Genomic DNA, 14,850 nt, shown 5'->3' with positions numbered 1-14,850 from the left:
TCGGGGTGGCTTTGGCCTTGCAGACGCTGGCGTAGTGTCCCTTTTTCCCGCAGCCCGAGCAGGTTGCATTCTTCGCCGGGCAGCGCGCTCTGGGGTGTTTGGCCTGGCCACAGAAGTAGCATTTCTGGCCTTGGGATACTGCTGTCTGGTTTTGGGACACTGCTGCGGTAGTTGGGCCGTTGTTGGGCTGTGGCTGGGGTGGCACGGTGCTATGGGGCTGTCCTACCGTGTCCCAGGTTGTCGTTCCCCGCGGCGTCCACGGTGCAGAGGAGTAGGCATCCATGCCCCGGAAGGCTGCGTCCAGCGTTAGTGCGATGTCGGAGGCTTTGTCGAGGGTGAGGTCACTCTGCTCCAGCAGTCGCTGTCGGGTGTAGTTGGACCTGTGGCCCGCTACGAAGGCATCCCGGATCAGTTCCTCCGTGTACTTAGCGGGCGTTACCGCCTTACACCCACAGGCCCGGCCAAGCACGGACAGTGCTTGGAGGTATTCCTCAGTCGATTCCCCAGGTTGTTGCTTGCGACTCCCCAGAAGGTGCCTAGCGTATACTTCGTTCACAGGGCGCGTGTACTGGGTCTTGAGGAGCTGGAGGGCGGCTGTGTACGAGGTCGCATCCCGGATGACTGAGTACACTCGGTGGTTCACCTTGGAGATCAGGACAGACAGTTTGTCCGCATCCGTTTCGACCGCAGTGGAGGCAGTCAGGAATGTCTCGAAGCACGTGAGCCAGTGAGCAAACTTGGTGGAAGCGTCCGCTTCCCGACTGTCCAGGTCCAGGCATGCTGGTGTGAGGATCTTCTCCATTATAAAAAATTTAGTTAATAAAATTGATGCGCCATCAATTACTCAAAAGACTGAAGTTGAGCGAGTAACAATCAGGCTTTTATTAACTAAAGAATGAAGGTCTTGTCTCGAGTGGTCGACCCGTCCAGAATACTAAGGGACTGGGAGGTAGTCACTTATATACCTGGAATAGTGGGAGGAGTCAGCCGAGGCATGTCCAGACCTGTACCTAGTGGAATACACATACAGACACAGACAGGTATGACAGTGGTTTAAAATGTGGTAAACCACTGTCATACCTGTCTGTGTCTGTATGTGTATTCCACTAGGTACAGGTCTGGACATGCCTCGGCTGACTCCTCCCACTATTCCAGGTATATAAGTGACTACCTCCCAGTCCCTTAGTATTCTGGACGGGTCGACCACTCGAGACAAGACCTTCATTCTTTAGTTAATAAAAGCCTGATTGTTACTCGCTCAACTTCAGTCTTTTGAGTAATTGATGGCGCATCAATTTTATTTGAAACATATAAGATTGTGAAGGGGTTGGATCGGGTGGATGCGGGGAGGATGTTCCCGATGATGGGTGAAACTAGAACTAGGGGGCATAGTCTTAGAATAAGGGGCTGCTCTTTCAAAACTGAGATGAGGAGGAACTACTTCACTCAGAGGGTGGTAGGTCCATGGAATATGCTGCCCCAAAAAGCTGTAGAAGCTACATCATTACATAAATTTAAAACAGAAATAGACAGTTTCCTAGAAGTAAAGGGAATAAAGGGTTATGGGGAGCGGGCAGGAATTTGGACATGAGTCTAGGTTCGGATCGGTCATGGCCCTGTGGGTAGCGGAGCGGGCCCAGGGGCCGTGTAGCCTGATCCTGCTCCTATTTCGTGTGTCTAATTCTGTTAGATTCAGGAGATGGTTCAGTGATAGTAGATTGGCGGTTAGGATCAGATCAGCCATGATCTTATTGAATGGCGGAGCAGGCTCGAGGGGCCGATTGGCCTACTCCTGCTCCTATTTCTTATGTTCTTATTCACTGACCTTGACCAGTGGTCCGAGGTCATGAAACTTCTTTGGGCACTTGAGCCAGATCCTGGGGGCGACTCTGCTAGCAGTGATGGCCTCTGCGATCTGGTCCCACATCTTTCTTTCTGAAGGGCTTCCTGTGGGTAGAGGCCCTCTCTAAGAACATAGGAACAGGAGTAGGCGATTTAGCCCCTCACGCCTGTTCCTCCATTCAGTGAGATCATGGCTGATCTGCGACCTAACTCCATATACCTGCTTTTAGCCCATATCCCTTGATACCTTCGGTTAACAAAAGTCTATCAATCTCCGATTTAAAATTGACAGTTGATCTAGCATCAATTGCCGTTTGCGGAAGAGTTCCAAACTTCTACCACCCTTTGTGTGTGGAAGTGTTTCCTAATTTCACTCCTGAAAGATCTGGCTCTAATTAGACTATGCCCCCTAGTCCTAGACTCCCGACCCAGCAGAAATAAGTTTCTCTCTCTGTACCTTATCTGTTCCCCTTAATATCTTGAAAACTTCAATCAAATCACCCCTTAACCTTCTAAGTTCTAGAGACTACGGCCTAGAAATTCGGTGGGCTGCGCCACCAGTTAGCGCCTAAAGAGGGCACTCAGTGGCTTTAGCGCCGCTGGCCATGCCTCCCGCGATATTTAGCTGGGGCGCTAATGGCGGCGTTAGCCTGTTGCGCTGCGACGCCACCGATGACGTCATCGGTGTGCGCAACGCCCCGCTACCGCCCCGATCGCGATATTTGGTAGCGCCCGCCTCTGTAGCGCCGTTCGCAAATCGCTCCCGGTTCACGGGGCCTACCTGTGGCGGGAGTGGCACAAATTAAGGTGGAGGTGCGGGGCGGCCGTTTTTTTCGGCGGCCGCCTGCCAGCACCTCCGTCCCTGGCCTCCTGATCTCCCCCCGTGGCAGTGCCGGCTGTTTTCCGAGAGCCCGGCACTTCTCCTCAGTGCCGGGCTCTTTTGCCGGCACTCGCGATCTCTGATCGCGCTGGTGCAGGCCCCTCCCCCTTAAGAATGGGAGGAAGGCCTGCAGTACTGCAGCGTGTGGCGCTGCGATATTCAGTTTCAGCGCCCTAAGAGGGACGCGGAGCTCCTCGAGCAGCGCCCCGTGTCCCTCTTGGGGCGCACAAGCTGAATTTCCGGCGGTCGCAACTGCTCTGATCGCAGCGGTAATTCCAGCGCCCAGGTGAGCTGGGCGCCCCATTTGCGGCTCCACCGAATTTCTCACCCTACAAGCCTAATTTGTGTAATCTCTCCTAGTAATTTAACCCTTGGAGTCCGGGTATCATTCTGGTAAACCTATGCTGTACTCCCTCCAAGGCCAGTATAACTTTCCTGAGGTGTGGTGCCTAGAACTGAACACAGTGCTCCAGGTGTGGTCTAACCAGGGTTTCGTATAGCTGCAGCATAACTTCTACCCCCTTGTATTCTAGTCCTCTAGATATAAAGGCCAGCATTCCATTAGCCTTTTGATTATTTTCTGTACCTGTTCATGACATTTTAATGATCTATGTACCTGGACCCCCAAGTCTCTTGGACCTCCGCTGTTTTTAGCTTTTCACCATTTAGAAAGTACCCTGTTCCATCCTTTTTTAGGTCTAAAGTGGATGAACTCACATTTGCCTACGTAGAAATCCATTTGCCACAGTTTTGCCCATTCACTTAATCTATCAGTATCCCTTTGCAATTTTATGCTTTCTTCTACACTGCCTACAATGCTGACTATCTTTGCATCATCGGCAAATTTGGATATGTGGCTTTCTATACCATCATCTAAGTCGTTAATAAATACTGTGAATCGTTGAGGCCCCAACACAGATCCCTGCGGGACACCACTAGTCACCTCCTGCCAATTAGAGTAGCTGCCATTAATCCTACTCTCTGTCTCCTGCCGCTAAGCCCATTTCCTAACCAGATCAATAATTTGCCTTCAATTCCATGGGCTTCAACCTTTGTTCACAGTCTCTTATGAGGGACTTTATCAAATGCTTTCTGGAAGTCCATATAAATAACATCCATAGACAATCCCTTGTCTACTACTTTAGTCACCTCCTACCTTTCACAAATCTATGCTGACTCTCTCTGATCAGCTGAAAATTTTCAAGGTGTTCTAGACTCTCTTCCACTTTTGACCATCTGCACAAAGCTGGAGTGCTACGTGCGAGACCCTGGGTCAATGTTCCAGCTAATTCTTTTTGGGTGCGCAGCCCATTCAAATTACCACTTATGTGCGTTTTTTGCCATTAGAACGCCAGTGAGCCGGCTGCGTGAGGGATGCAGACTGCCCTGCGGCCACGCAGCTTAACAGGAACATTGCCCTGGGTGCCCTTTCCCTGGCCTTTTGAGCCATTTGTGTTGGTGCTGAAGCACTTTTAACATTTTTTCATGTGCAGAAGGCACTTTAGCTTTAAGTGCTGAAGATTGCCATTTTGGAATTGTTTTTAAAAAAAAAATTTCAGAAGCAGTTGCCTATTTTTAAATGATTTTCTAATTTTTTTATTTTAGAAGCTGGGGCTCTCCTTAGAGCAGTGAAGGTTGAGAAGAGATTTGATAGAGGTGTTCAAAATGATGACGGGTCTAGACAGAGTAGATAGAAGCTGTTCCCATTGGTGGAAGGATCAAGAACCTGAGGACACAGATTTAAGGTGATTGGCAAAAGAACCAAAGGCGACATGAGGAAAAACTTTTTTACGCAGTGAGTGGTTAGGACCTGGAATTCACTTTCTGAAAGGGTGGTGGAGGCAGATTCAATCGTGGCTTTCAAAAGGGAATTGGATAAGTACCTAAAGGAAAAAAAATTGCAGGGCTACAGGGAAGGGACAAGGGAGTGAGACGAGTTGAAGTGCTCCTGCAGAGAGCCGGCATGGCCTCCTCCTTTGCTGCAACCATTCTATGATAAGGCAATTCCCCTTTAACGGCTTGAGACAGCTTTCTAAAATGACAGCCTTGCTTTAAGAAAAGACTGCTTCGCTCCAGGGATGCTACGGCCATGCTACATTGGGCCTCCTGCTGAGCACACAGCCTGAAGCAGCGCGTTTCGCGCTAAGCTGTGCACTCCAATCATTCAAATTAGCAGGCAACAGCAAAATAACGGTGCTGCCAGCGATCTTTATATGGGAGCAAGCAAACCTCGCCCTGCGGTGGCACTACCCATTTTCGGGCCGAAACCAATTTGTCGGCCTTACAGTCTTCATGGATGGTTAAATTAAGAGGAGCCGAATGGCTGTCCTCTACACAATTATCTTGCGATCATCTGAATATATAACATTATTGTGATAGAGGATGATTGTGGCCCTCGTACAAATTCTTTAAGATTTTTTCTTAGTTTATTGGATTCAAGCAAAGCTTAATAATGAAGCCAGGATGCCTCTTCCTTTAATCTCTTTGTGTTAATTTGACATTAATAAAGTCTAAGCGATGTAATGGTGTGGGCCAGCAAAGACTCAAGTTTTGATTATCCTTTCCTAATGGTAGCAACGCTTCTTTCGTCTACATCAATTTGCATTTATATAGCGCCTTTACAATAGTAAAATGGCCCAAGGTTAGAGAATGCGATTGACAGATGAGATTAGGTCACTTGATTCTTCTACTTCCCGCCACCACCCCCCCCCCCCCCCCCCACCTTTCAATATCAACAATTGGTGCTCAGAGAACATTTTTAAAAATGCAGGAAGAAGCCACCAACAAAGTAGCATTACATTGTCCTGCTCAGTAGTATTGAAAGTAATTTACAAGGCTTATTTAGCAGTAGTTTTAACGTATCTTTCCACTGAAGATGGAATGAATTTTGAGTCCCCTTTGTACTAGTGAAGATGAGCGACCTATGGCGGGGGGGGGGGGAAAGCTTCAAGTAATTGTCTATTCATCCATCCATCCTGAAAGTGGCACACCATGGGAGCTTCAAATCTCACTTCTTGTGTGACATTGTCATAAGAGAGGTTCCATCAAACGCATAGGATCTTTATCTCCTGTGCCTCAGATGTATACGTTTCAAGGGCTTCATTCAAGATGAAACAGGCGCCTCTTTAATTTTTACTCTATCTTGTTCCTGCAAAGTCCACGACTGTCATTTTCTTCCTCTCAAAGGACTCTCATAACCATCTCATTCACTAGCTAGCCGTTGCTACTTTCCTCACTCCTCTACTTGTCCCTGATGACTTGTGGTATTTTTAGTTGCTAATTGACTGCCCTGCATATTTCAGTCTCCGTCTGGCCAATCTCCTTTCCTTGGCTCAGACCATAGCCCGAACATTTCCCACAGATTTATTCTGTCAGAAGCACTCCTCTCTGCGTCCCTGCTACTAATCTGAATATGAAAGAAAGGAAAACCTAGAAGCAGAATGAATTAAAGACTAAATAGAATGAAAGGGAGGAAAAAAATGGAATGGAGAAAACATAAAACAAATGAAAAGGGAACGACCAAAGAAAAATTAAATGATTAGAATTAATGAAAACAATAATGTAAACTGAAAAGCCGAACACAATACTGAAGAATAGAAAAGAAAATATTAAGGCAGGTTTGGTTTCTGTCTCTGGAGATGGGTACAATTAATTTGGGACAAGTCATTTTTTCCCTGTTGGATCCCAGGGACAGATACGTCATTTAAAATAATTTCTGTCCATTGAGAACATTGAAAAAGCTGGCTTTTTTTTACCTATTTTCTTCATTGTACTCATTATATATCAAAGCATTAAGATTCTTTACGTGAAACACTATTGATGTCAAAGAATGCCTGCTAAAAGACCAAGAACACACGCTTGTGCTTTAATGTGTGTGTTTTTTTTAAACTGCCTTCCAGCTCTAGACTCTAACTTGATTAAACAGCCCACACAGGTGGAATGAAAGTATCCTCTCTTGGGCATGTGATTAAACAGAGTTTGGACAGTTTCAATCCAGTTTCCTGCAGATGTAAATTAGTAGACGCAGCCCCCACAATTAAAATTAGCCCCCAAAACAGCATTCCAGAAACCGCAGCGATATGTTTTGTTACTGAGTTTGTTTGATTTTGGTTTTCTCCTTAGCCAGGATAACTGTTAAATTTAGAGCTTGTGGCATTTGCTGAGCTTTGGAATTATTTGAGTCTTTTATATTGGTATAATTCAGGAAGTCTGTGATCTTCTTTCCCATTTTGCACTATGAATATTCACGTAATAAAACAGTTATGTGTGCTAAATATTCCACATGGCAGATCATTCCAGGGACATTGCATTGCAGTCCTGCTGGTGCTATCCTGCTAATAATCACTATGCTCTTAACTCCTACACACAGGGAGCAAGAAGATTGTGCCTCACAATGTCAAAACATTTCACTGCAGTTTCCAGGACCTAAATATTTGTATCTTGTGTGAGGAGCGAGCTTGGGGTTATGTTTGGGGAGGTGAATCAGAGTACTGTATAAAGATAGAGGTGCATTCAGACTTTAAAAGAAAAGGATCATTTCAGTACTTCTGAAATGAGTACTTTACGCACAAACGAACCAATGTACCTTAATATTAAACCTTTGATTGTGATCAGGCATACACAGTGTATCCTTTCATAAGGAAGAGTATTGAACTTTTGTTTGCCTTCTCGTAAGCTGATTCGTAAAAACGACTTGACGTATTGTAATCTGCAATTCATTTTTACTTTAGTTATCATATGCGAGAAGGATACCATGATGACATTAGAGATCAATACAGCTTTATAGGTCACAAAGATCAGCCATTTGGAGGCACAAATGGCTGAATTTATTCAACTCTCTGGTCCCTTCAAATACATTGTAGTTTTCTTTAAATCATTGTTGAATTCATCCCAAGCCTGCAGGAGTTGGGTTGTTTATAAATGAATATTATTTACTAGGATTCTAACACATGATCATACATCTGACAATCATTATTACATTTATATTGTCTGTACTTTGTCAGTTTAAAAAATTCAAGACATTTCAAATTGCTGTCTGTCCTTAGGCGACTGGCTTAAAATTTAAATGTCACTTTTATCATATGTTTGACACCAATATAGTGAGCAAATTGGGTTTGTCATTTGACATTTTTTGGGGATCTGAATGGATCCGATCCTGTAGCTTGTTGGCAACATAGATTTCTGAAAGTTATTTTGTTCATCAAACAGAACACAGTAAATTTAGTCAACTCCAGAAAATCTCACGCTATCACTTTGACTTAATAGCATTCAGCACTTTTAATTCTGTTGGATCACTAGCAATGGAATCAATGAACCAACCTTTACAGAAACCATGCTTGCACATGTATTTAGCAAGAGGGAGAGAGGAGGAAATGGACCATACTAGTCCACCCTGCTGCAGCATCAGAGCCTCTCTTGGCACATTCTGCCATTTGGATTGGTTGCATGAGTTTCTCTGTACTGATGTGCCTGGCACAGCATAGTGCTCCCACTTTCTCAATACAAAAGAACAAACTTCTCATGATATATTCACAGCGACTTTCCAATTTTACCTTTAATTCTCATCTTAAGATTGTCAAGATCGAAATATTGTGTCAGAGGCTGCCAACATTTTACATACTGTCATTATGACATTGTGCTAGAACATGGATACAGTGAAACGAATAGTCTCAATGCCGACAGCACCATAAGCGAGGGCATTGAGAAAAGCAGTCTTTTGATGGGAACAGAGACTTGAGATGGTGATGGACTTGTTCTGCCAGTTTTAAATATTTCAGTTTATGAATTCATACAGTTGAAGGTAAATTAATAAAAGCAAACCACCAGAAAAAGTAATAAGTGAACAATGTCGCCATTTAAAGTTATTGACGTAGCTTCTTAGCTAGGCTTGTAACTTTGTCTAGCGAAAAGACCACTTGCACAATAGCAGCAAAGATGGTAGGTGTTGGGTTCTTCTTGGCTCCCTCCCTTGCAAAATTTAGCTATTTCCCCTTTTATGTATCAGTGTAAAAAAGCTGGTGAGCCACAGTGCAAGCCGAAGTTGCAATATTTATGTATGTGTAATTAAAAACCAAATATGTATCCATCAATCACGGTGGAGGAGGTTCCAAAACTATCCTGTTGAGTGATAAACCCTCACCCAGACACTACTGTTTGTCTGAGAGCAGTGCTCCATGCTAAGAATTCTGAACCAGCTTCCAGGAAAAAAAACATTTTGCTGGGAATGGAATGTTATGTACTTGGTGCTCAGTAAGCACATTTAAGTCAGCTATGGCACAGATCATACAAGACATTTCTAAAACCCGTCTTCTCACTTACCCTACCCTTCCCTCCTCCTGCTATGGCCTGCTTCCAAACCAAGATAAATGAAAATGAATGCATGATCAAAGAATCTTGCCTCCTAATGCATATAAAAATGCTTGATTCTTTAGATGGCAAAATATATTCCCTTGACTAGAAACCTGCAGCATCTACAAGCAATATTCTTCTATGCAATTTGAGGTGAAATTATTTGAACCATCTTTTAAGACAAGAAGTGTCACTTGGATGAAATAGTGGAAGGCACTCTGTGTCCACGGGGCCATACAACAGCAAGAAGTCAGCATGTATAGGAAAGGGAGAAACCATTGGCAAAAAATACCAATTCCACTAGTCTGGTTTTAGTAATAAATAATACTTTTTTAAATTTGTTTATGGGATGTGGGTGTTGCTGGCAAGGCCAGCATTTATTGCCCATCCCTAATTGCCCTTGAGAAGGTGGTGGTGAGCCACCTTCTTGAACCGCTGCAGTCCATGTGGTGAAGATAACATCCGGTTATGTTTCCAATATTGGATGAAAAATGCTTACTAATACATTACATAACCTAGTGTGCACATAAATGTCAACACCTGCTGCTTAAAACATGTGTTTTTTACATTACTCAGGATTACATAGGATATACAGAACAGAAACTGGCCATTCAGCCCAACCAGTCCATGCCGGCATCTATGCTGTACTCGCACCTCCTCCCGTCTTTCCTCATCTAATTCTATCAGCATAGCCCTCTATTCCCTTCTCCCTCGCACTTCTCTAACCGCCCCTTAAATGCATCTGTACTATTCGCATCAACCACTCCCTGTGGTAACGAGTTCCATATTCTCACCACTCTCTGGGTAAAGAAGTTTCTTCTGAATTCCCTATTTGATTTCTTGGTGACTATTTTATATTGAGGCCTCCAGTTTTGCTCTTCTCCACAAGTGGAAACACTCTCTCTGTATCCACTCTATCAAAACCTTTCATATTTTTAAAGACCTCTATTAGGTCACCCCTCAGCCTTCTCTTTTCAAGAGAAAAGAGACCCAGCCTGTTCATCCTTTCCTGAAAGGTATACCTACGCATTTCTGGTATTATCCTTGTAAATCTTCTCTGCACCTTCTCCAGTGCCTTTTTATAATATGGCGACCAGAATTGTACGCTTTAGTAACTTTTTAAAAAGATGACGAGTACAGGCTGGCTGTAGAACAGCATAGGCATCGGAACAAGGCCCAATCTTGTCCTCATCTAATAGTCACACATAAGGACTTCCAGTAGATCGCTGGATAGTGATCAGGAATAGCTACCCTGCTCAATTTTCTCCTCCCTAACCCAAGAGCACTCAGTTGTAGCATCTGTCCTGATTAAGATAAGCTAAGTTAGCACAGACCAGGGTTAAAACCTGGCAGCTTACTGATTTGTATGGCTCAGCTTTTCCCTGGATAAACTCAGAGAGCCATCAGGGATGCAATAGGAATTATTCAAGGGTAGTACCACAATCTGTATCCTTTTTAAAAGAACCACTATCCACAATTTCTCATTAACTACCTTTATTTTTTTATATCTCAATTTCTTTGGGAGAGAACATTTATATTTAAGTAGTGATTACTGATGGCATCGGAGATCATGATGCCTTGTATGCAGTATTTAGCACAACAGTGTGATGGAATTGCATTCATATAAATACTCCTTAAACCAGAATGTTTTAGTAGCTTTCTATAACCCCACTAGTTACTTTAATTCCCCTCGTGCTGTGAGGTATAGTAAAAGATGAGTGAGAAAAATTGTGTGGCTTTTTGTGTTTCTTATCGCTTCCATTTTCCTGCCTTTTCCTTAGGCAGGCCTCCTACCGCCTTAGCTATTTACCTGCAATGGCTTCTCTTCCCGCTTCCGCATCATTACCTCTGGTGTCCCCCAAGGTTCTATCCTTGGCCCTCTCCTATTTCTCATCTACGTGCTGCCCCTCAGTGACATCATCCGAAAAAACAGCGTCCGTTTCCACATGTACGCTGACGACACCCAGCTCTACCTCACCACCACTTCTCTCGACCCCTCCACTATCTCTAAATTGTCAGACTGCTTCTCCGACATCGAGTTCTAGATGAGCAAGAATTACCTCCAACTAAATATTGGGAAGACCGAAGCCATCGTCTTAGGTCCCTGCTACAAATCTCCGATCCCTAGCCACTGACTCCACCCCTCTCCCTAGCACCTGTCTGAGGCTGAACCAGACTGTTCGCAGCCTTGGTGTCATATTTAACCCTGAAATGAGCTTCCAACCACATAGAATGGCTACAGCACAGAAGGAGGCCATTCAGCTCGTTGAGCCTCTGCCAGCTCTCTGCAAGAGCACTTCAGCTAGTCCCACTCCCCCGCCGATTCCCTGCAAATTTTTTCCCTTCAGGTGCTTATCCAATTTCCTTTTGAAAGCCACGATTGAATCTCCCTCTCAGGCACTGCATTCCAGATCCTAACCACTTGCTGTGTAAATTTTTTTTTCCTCATGTCGCCTTTGGTTCTTTTGCCAATCACCTTAGATCTGTGTCCTCTGGTTCTAGACCCTCCCGCCAATGGGAACAGTTTCTCTCTATCTACTCTGTCTAGACCCCTCATGATTTTGAACAACTCTATCAAATCTCCTCTCAACCTTCTCTGCTCTAAAGAGAACAACCTCAGCTTCTCCAGTCTATCCACGTAATTGAAGTCAATCATCCCTGGAACCATTCTTGTAAATCTTTTCTGCACCCTCTCTAAGGCCTTCACATCTTTCCTAAAGTGCGGTGCCCAGAAATAGACACAATACTCCAGTTGAGGTCGGACCAGTGTTTTATAAAGGCTCATCATAACTTCCTTGCTTTTGTACACTTTGGGCTCGCTTTTCATTGAGTCGTGGAGTCAGGCTTGGAGGCGTGTGCGGGAGGTTAAAATCGCAAAAACTGGTGGGCGGACCCCCCCCCCCCCAAAACCTGGTTCCCGACTCCGAGCAATTTTAACTCGGGCGTGTCTGATGGTCCCGACTCCGTCCCGCATCCAACAGGCAGGACTGGTCTTTAGGGCCCTTATTGACTGCTAAATGGCCTCTATACTCCTATTTTAACAGGCCCTTGCAATTTTAACCCTTTTCCCACGTAAAACACGCCTGGTGGAAATCACGAATGTGAAACCTGGCGGGAGCACTATTGGATTGCTGACTATGAACTGCAGGTCAACCATTAAAGAGGAGATTTGATCAGCCATCATTTGCAGGTGGCAGGACTTAGTGGTCTCAGGTCTGGGGCAACTTTTACAATGTTTAACTGCACCTGTGGAAGGTTGGAGCCTCACACCCATCTCCAGTGTGGTCTCCTGGGAAACCCCTCTCGTCACCTTCACTCAGCGCTTCCTCAACGGATGATATACCAGAAGCATGGGAGCCATTTATTTCCTTCCCATCTGGGCATTAGAGGAGCTCAAGCACCAGCCGCGGCAGCAGCAGAGCCAGGAACAACAGCAGCAGGAGCGCCAGGCTGCTGCTCACCCACCTGAGGCTGCACAGGCCAGAAGGGGCCAGCGCCTGGAAGCCCGTTGGCACAGGAGATACCCCCCAAACAGGGTCTACAGACGCAGGGTCACCTATCTCAACATATCCGAGTAGCAGCGCCAAAGGCGGCTCCGACTTTCGCGAGAGGTAGTGACTGACATCTGCGCAATGCTACAGCAAGACCTGCTGCCCAGAGGACCAGGTGGACTAGCATTACCAGAGGCCGTCAAAGTCACCACCGCACTCAACTTTTTTGCCTCAGGCTCATTCCAGGGATCATCAGCGGCATCTCCCAGGCGGCCACACACACTTGCATCACACAGGTAACCGATGCTCTCTTTGCCCTCGCGCACAATCACGTCCATTTCACCAAGGATCGAGCAAGTGTCGCAGCGCGAGCGGTTGGATTAGCTCATCTGGCAGGCTTTCCAAGGGTGCAGGGCGTCGTTGACTACACACGTGGGCCTTAGGGCACCCCATCGCAATCCAGGTATTTTTGTCAACTGCAAGGGCTTCCACTCCCTCAACGTTCAGCTGGTGTGTGACCACAAGAAGGAGATTTTGCATGTTTGTGCCATGTACCCTGGCAGCTGCCATGACTCCTTCATACTGCGCTAGTCTAGTGTGCCTCTACTATTCAGTCCGCCAGACCAACTTAACGGATGGCTACTTGGAGACAAGGGCTATCCCGAGGACGTGGCTGATGATACCATTGAGGAGGCCAGCCAACGAAGCTGAGGAGCGCTACAACTCCAGCCACATTTCCACCAGATCCATTATCGAACAAACCATCGGTTTGCTGAAGATGCGCTTCAGATGCCTGGATAGATCAGGTGGAGCCCTGCAGTACTCAGCAGCCAGGGTCTCCAGAATCGTCGTGGTTTGCTGTGCACTTCACAACATGGCACAGCATCGTGGCTTGCAGATTCCTGAGGATCAAGTGGCTCCTCACATATCCTCCTCAGATGAGGAGGAGGAGGAGGAGGGCGAAAGCGAACATCCTGCAGAGGCCCATCAACCAGCGACAGCATTACGTGAGAACATTGCTGCCTGGGATGCAAGGAACGCACTCATCCTGGCCAGATTTGCTTAGCCTAGTCAGTCGAACAGTTTTGCCTCGCAGCTTCTTACCTGAGCATCGACAATGGCCAAGACCCTGCGGATTCCTAGCTATTTGACCAGCATACTGACAATTGCAAGTAATCCTAAGCCCTCAATGTGAAAGTCCCATTCGCGAAATGACACACGCCACAATTACAGCAGTAGCCATCAGATTTTTTATTAACATTATTAATCTGATGGCTTTTTCTAACAATACATCAAATTTCACCCAAGTGACTACCCTTTTGACTACTTGTGCTTTATCTTTCTCTTACGCGTGCTCCTACGTAGTGCTTCCCCTGTGGCTTCAGCAGAGTGGAGGCCCCTTGCTCACTTTCCTGCTGCTCCTGTCTCGACACATTTGGCGGGCGTCCTCTGGGGTGGCGAGCCTGTGAGGGCTCGTCAACAGTCTGCTGCTCCTGCGGGTTGAGACGTCTATCTCACTTGGGTGTGGACTCCGATGAGGCTCTGACCGAGGGCTCTGCAGTGGCATGGAAGTGTGAGCGCTTGGAGAGGAACCCCCACTTCCTTGAGGTCTGCCACCAACCTCCCTCTCATAGGTCAGCTCCCCCTCCGCGCCTGCAAGTGGCTGGAGAGCACCTTGCTGCACATCAGGGGGGCCATGGGGACCCGTATCTGCAATGGCAGTCCTACTCAGAAGGACTTCCATGAAGGTCTGGTTTCTCTGTTCAATAGATGCCCATCGCTCCTCAAGAGATGTCATTCTATTCTTAACACTCACCATGTTTTCCATACCCTGGCGACTAAGCTCCTCCATGGCCATAGCCCTCCTTTCCTCTACCGTAGCCATCCTCTCCTGTACGGTAGCCAGCATTACCACGGAGGTAGCAATCGTTTCCAGGGAGGTAGCCATCTTTTCCGCGTTGATGCGCCAATGACTCCACAAAGGCTCTGCTCATGTTCGCTATGGACTCCTCCATTCGCTTCACACTCGCAGCGACCCTAGAGACAAAACCTGCCAGAGACTCCTGCATCTGTGCCTGGAGTTCCATCACCTCTGATCTTATGGATGGACCCAGAGGCAGAGGGTCGACATGCTGCTGAGCCGAGCTGGCAGAGTCCTGCGCCCTCCGACTCGGACTCTCCACTGCTGTCCCTGTCTCCACAATCTGCTGATGCTCACTTGTGAGCTGTGATACACCAGGTGACAACACTACTCTATGTCCCGAAGGTCCCACCGAGGTGTGAGTGTCT

The sequence above is a fragment of the Somniosus microcephalus genome, chromosome 5 (genome assembly GCF_052327205.1).
Source record: "Somniosus microcephalus isolate GS21.2 chromosome 5, FLI_Smic_1.0, whole genome shotgun sequence".
Taxonomy (NCBI): domain Eukaryota; kingdom Metazoa; phylum Chordata; class Chondrichthyes; order Squaliformes; family Somniosidae; genus Somniosus; species Somniosus microcephalus.
The sequence above is the reverse complement of the archived record's forward strand: the minus strand, read 5'-3'. Positions refer to the sequence as shown.